The sequence below is a fragment of the Grammomys surdaster genome, unplaced genomic scaffold (genome assembly GCF_004785775.1).
Source record: "Grammomys surdaster isolate TR1022 unplaced genomic scaffold, NIH_TR_1.0 220, whole genome shotgun sequence".
Lineage (NCBI taxonomy): Eukaryota > Metazoa > Chordata > Mammalia > Rodentia > Muridae > Grammomys > Grammomys surdaster.
Window position 1 is genome coordinate 2923963 of NW_021604665.1, and position 5262 is coordinate 2929224.

The window sequence follows — 5262 nt, forward strand, 5'->3', positions numbered from 1 at the left end:
TAGAATCTGTCTCTAACGTTAGTAATGTGCTGGCTAACCTTCACTAACTTTTCTAACTTCCAATTTTCTCATCAATAAATGAACATAAATTAATAATGCCACATTACATTGAAATGTAAGTGAGAAATGTACTTAGGACCTATACAAACTACTCAGTGCACAGAGAGTACTGTGAGCTACTGTATTTACATCTGAATTCTCCCATTGGTCCAAAAGTAATTTTTTTAACTTTTTATTGATTCTCTGTAAATTTCACGTCATGCACCCCAATCCCATTCATCTCCCCTTCAGCTTGTGCCCACCCTCCACCCTTAAAATCCCTTCCAACAGAGAAAAATCTTGTGGAAGCTGCAGTGCATCACAGTATATCCCACAGTATATCCTTTTGCCCACAATACTTCTTTGCTTGTAAATGTTCATTCCAAATGTCTTGTTGATCTGGTTATGAGGCCTCTGGCCTCTGCTACTCTATCAATACTAGAACCTCACAGACTTCTCTCGGATATTCTGTTGTTTCCCTGTGTCATGGAGATCCTATAGTTTTGGTTCTATAGGACTTGCCCCTTAATGCACTCCAGCAGTTCATTTATGAGGTAGATGTAGGGATGGATCAATTCAAAGTCCTGAATCTGGGCCTGAGAGGTGTCTGAGCTGGTTGGTCAATATGCAGGCTCTCCTACACTCACGTCCTACTGAGCAGCCAGACAAGGTGCAGGGCCCATTCTCCTGAGTGTTGCAGCTGTTGAGGGACAGGAGAACCTGGATCCTTCATTCTCCCACTCTCACGACCCTGGGGCCAGCTCTCCTGACTGCCCTAAGAGGTGGGGGATAAGGAAGGGGAAGAGGGCATCTATCCCTTGCCCATACTGCTACATGGTAGACAAGCTTTGGGGCCAGCCCTCCCATGCTCTACTGTGCTGCCCAGGTGAGGTGCAGGGCCTGCACTCCTGCTCTCATGGCCTCTTTGGAAGGTCAACTCTCCAACCTGCCTTATGAGGAGAAGGCAAAATGAAGGTGAGGGGATCTTTCCCTCTCCAATGCCACCACACAACAGACAAGGGGTGGGGTCAGCTCTCCTATGCCCTCAGAGCCAGCTCCCTTCCCCCAACTCCTGCCCCCAGTTTTACTGGGGCTCTACTGTGCTACCCAGGCAAGGTGCAGGGCCCACCCTCCCAAGTGCTGCAGTTGATGACCAGTTTTCTTGCTCTTATGCCCCCAGGACCAGATCTTCCAGGATGCCCAGGTGAGAGGTGGAGCCAGTTCTGAACAGCCCTCAGATCAGAAATCAACATGTCCTCAAGTGGCAGCCCAGACCAGGAAAGTCCCCCTGGCCTTTGGTGGTAACAGACCCCTACTGCTGCAGGGCCATGGACCCAGGTATGGCCCTGGTAGCAGCACAAACCAGAACCCCACCATAGTCCCAGGTAGCATCACCAGCTACTCACTTCAGGTTGTTCCTCACTATCCTTGAGTCTCCAGTTCTGCCTCTCTTCATTGTGCCCACATCCTTCTGTTTCTCTTTCTCTTCCATTTCTCTACTACTTACTTGCTTCTCTCAGTTGCCCAGTCTGAGTGTCTGAGATCATCTCAGGGATAGTTTTAGGAGTGCAGTGTCCTGCTTGTGCATTATGGCACCAGGCAGGGGTCATCTCAGGCATAGTCTGTCCCCCTAGGCCTGCATGATACTAGACTAGCTCCCTGTGACACTGGTTTGATAGTCATCTTGGGCTGAAAAGTGGCCCCATGTGAAGGTCGTCTATCTTGGGCTCACTCCCTAACCCTTCCCCTGGAGCCATGGTCCCAGGTGAGATTCTTCTAGTCTCTAGCTTGTTCCCTGCCCTGAGAACATATCAGGGCCTGTGTGGCACCAGACTGGTGATTTTCTCAGGCTCATTTTTGTTGTTTTCAGAGAGTGTTAGACCAGAACACAGGTTCAGAGGTCACAGGTCAGAACACTGAGTGTAGACATAACCTCTGTCCTATCTGCCACCTACTGACTCACAGGTGAGACATAGCAGCCATACCTGCAATGCCACTAGGGCCAGCTCAATACATTTTTTTTCTAGAAAAAAAATAATTTTACATAAATCCTAATATTGGTCAGCATCAATTTCACATAATTATCCTTTCAGCATTTAACTCGGCAGTCTATATTTAATTTAAAAACTCTTCTTATTTTTAATTTTTTATTGTTAAAATTAATTAATTTTGTGGGTGGTATGTGTGCTCGTGCATGCATGAGTGCGTGAGTGTGTAAGTGTGTGTGTGTGTGTGTGTGTGTGTGTGTGTGTGACATGTATGGGGATTAGAGATCAACTTTGGGTGTTCGTTTCACTTTCTACCCATAACAGGGTCTCTCTTTCCTTAGAACACCAGTTCTAGCTGGCCCACACACTCCCAGGGATTCTTTAGCCTCTGTCTTCCATCTTCCTTTGGACATGCTGAGATTACAGATGCATGCTACAACATCCAGCTTTACATGTGTTCTCTCTAACCCAACACAGTCATTTTGCTTGCTTAACAAGCTCTTTATCCCCTGAACCATCTCCTCAGCCTGATCAATAGCTTTCTCTTGCACCTTTCCTCTTGTTTCTTAGTCATGGCAAAGTGTTGTTTTCTTGTCTACTTAACTCATCTTTTCAAGCAATAGGGACTAGTTTTTCTTCAGCATCAGATATGTTTTCTATTAATGTTTAGTCTGCATCAGACTTGTTTTCTAGCTATTTTTCTGGTTAAGTAGAGACAAGTAGGCCTGTTACTTTTCCATTTTGATCATATATACAGTTAAGAACACAAAGTGCATTTCTGTCTTAGTGCATAATATTCTCTGACTAAGTATAAGAGTGAACTTTAGCTGTCCTCCAATTTCTAACTTCATCTTCTTTTTGTTAAAAAAAAAATCCACAATTTGGTTGAGCATGTGAATCTCAACACAATACAGTATTTCTCAGCATCTCTTGTTCTTACTATGGCCTAATCTTGAGAATAAAGTTACCATTACTACCAAGAATAGTGTACCAGGACTTTATGAAGATTGATTAACCTTTGTAGGTAGTAATGTGATAATGAAACTCTACAGTAGTGGGCCAGATGTGAGACTAGTTCTCAGGCCAGCCATGGATATTGGTGGATCCCATCACTCCAGCAAAAGAACCTATGGAATAGAGATTTCATTAAGACCCACTTGTCAGAAAGTTTTGGAGAAAGCTTTGGGGATGGTCAAGGAAAAGTAGATACTGAAAACTATTAATATTACCTGCCACAGCTATGTACTAGCACCAAGGGATGTCACCATGTGACTTTGAGTAATGCAGACATGAGAATGAGTCATACATGTTCCTTTTAGCTCTTGTCCTCCAAGTAGATGAGCCTGCCCTCTCCCCCAATCCTTCCTGACTGGGAAGGCAACATGGTAGAAGCCAGAAGTGATAAAAGAAATACATCAAAGGTGGCAGAAAAACAAGAAAGATACTCTGAAAAAGACTCCTTGGTTAGAATCTTCTTAAAGAGCTTCTCTTGACCATCCCAGCTGAGAAGTGAGTGTCAAACATGGCCCAATTGAAATGTAGGGGACAGTCATCATAGAATTCTTGCCAGAACGACCTAAGACAGGCTCAGTCTTATTTATGAAATAAAAAAGGGGGAAAGGCAGAGAGCTTTTGGGGCTGTTTGACAAGAATCTGACATGGGCCAAGGACAAGGAAATGGGCTGCTTGGCAGGAATATGACATTGCCCAAGGACAAGGAAGTGGGCTTCAGGCAGGAATCTAAATCTTAGGCTAGAACAAAGAAGTAATTTCAGGCAGGAATCTAAATTTTAGTCTAGAACAAGGAAGTAGGCTTCGGACATGAAAACGACTTTGGGCTAGGACAGGGAAGTAGGCTCAGATATTTTGGTCATCCTGATAAGCCCCTAGAAATAGTGACCACGGGATTGTTCACAGAATTTTATTTATTGCCTTGCTTATTCTTTGACTATTTGTGTTTATTGTCTTGCTTGTTCCTTGACTATTTGTATCTATTGTATTGCTAGTTCCTCAACCTAGAACTGACCTTAATACTTGCATGTAATTAAAATGGTATAAAAGCAAAAAGGAGGAGAAGGGATGGGATAGAGGGTTTCTAAAGAAGGGAAATGAGGAAAGGGGAAGGCATCTGAAATGTAAATAAATAAAATATCCAATTTAAAAAAATAAAAAGAATTCTTGCCAAAAGACAGAAACATAGGCTGTGGTGAGTGATGTGGGTAACTGTATGTTTGCCTATACAGTTTTTAGTTTAGTTTTAGAAAGTTTTTTTATTACAAGAGTTTAAGAAGGTGCTTGTAATATTTTATTTTACTTTAACAAAAACAGTGTTGCTTGAGAAATAAATACAGATTTGGAAAATGTGGAAATATCAAAACAGAAGATTTTCAAGATTGGCAGCAGCTACATTAAAGTCTATTTGGTAAATTGTGGCTGTACAAGAGAAAGCACCTCTAAGGATTTTGTTTTGGTGGGGACTTCAGGAGAGGTCTGAGGGCACTGACAGCATGCCACAGCCTTTACAAGTTCTTCTGTACCCATAGACATCTGGCCTGGCTCTTCCTGGCTTGGAAGCCTTTGTGTCCATAACCCAGGAAAATATTGAAGTTTTAATGATATTGTAACTACAAAGTGTTTACATGCACCAGACACATGGTGAGTATCCAATTAGTGCTGGCTATTATTTCTAGTACTTTTCAACACTTGCCTTATTCTAGAACCTTCCCTTTGTCATTTCTCTCAAGTTACACAGCTTCCCTTATTTGATTATTTCTCAGCATAGAAAAAGAGTGACCTGAACTGGCTGCTCAATTCTAACATAGTCAGAAGTTCTCTTAGGTTCAAGAATCCAGTTTCTGTTTAAAAACAGAAGACACAAATCAATGCCTTGCTCAGCTTAAGGCTCAAAATGACATAAAACAGGTTTATGGTTAATGACAAGTACCTGTGCTGTGACCGTGTCATTGTTAATGTCTGTTTCTATGGCAAACTGCACCAAACGATGACATATTCACACAAATATCCTGATGTCATAGAGAAGGCAAGGGACTTCTTAGCTTATTAATTCTTGAAGCCAGGTGCCTTGTGCACCTCTCAGTCACTCTTAGATCAGGGTGGCTATTATTACCAAAGCATTGGCTTAACATTGTTCTCATCTGCAGGGTTAGAATTTGCATACTTCTGCTTAATTCTTATGCACAGCTGCTGAGATACTTCACCTTTCATCTTGGTTTAC

At 42.6% G+C, this 5262-nt stretch overlaps 1 non-coding gene across 1 annotated transcript; it reads right to left on the bottom strand.

Moving 5' to 3' along the window:
• Positions 1-1911: 1911 nt before the first annotated feature.
• Positions 1912-2046, bottom strand: LOC114625753. The gene has a single exon (XR_003712127.1). It is a non-coding gene; the product is annotated as a small nucleolar RNA SNORA17 (small nucleolar RNA).
• Between the last annotated feature and the right edge of the window lie 3216 nt (positions 2047-5262).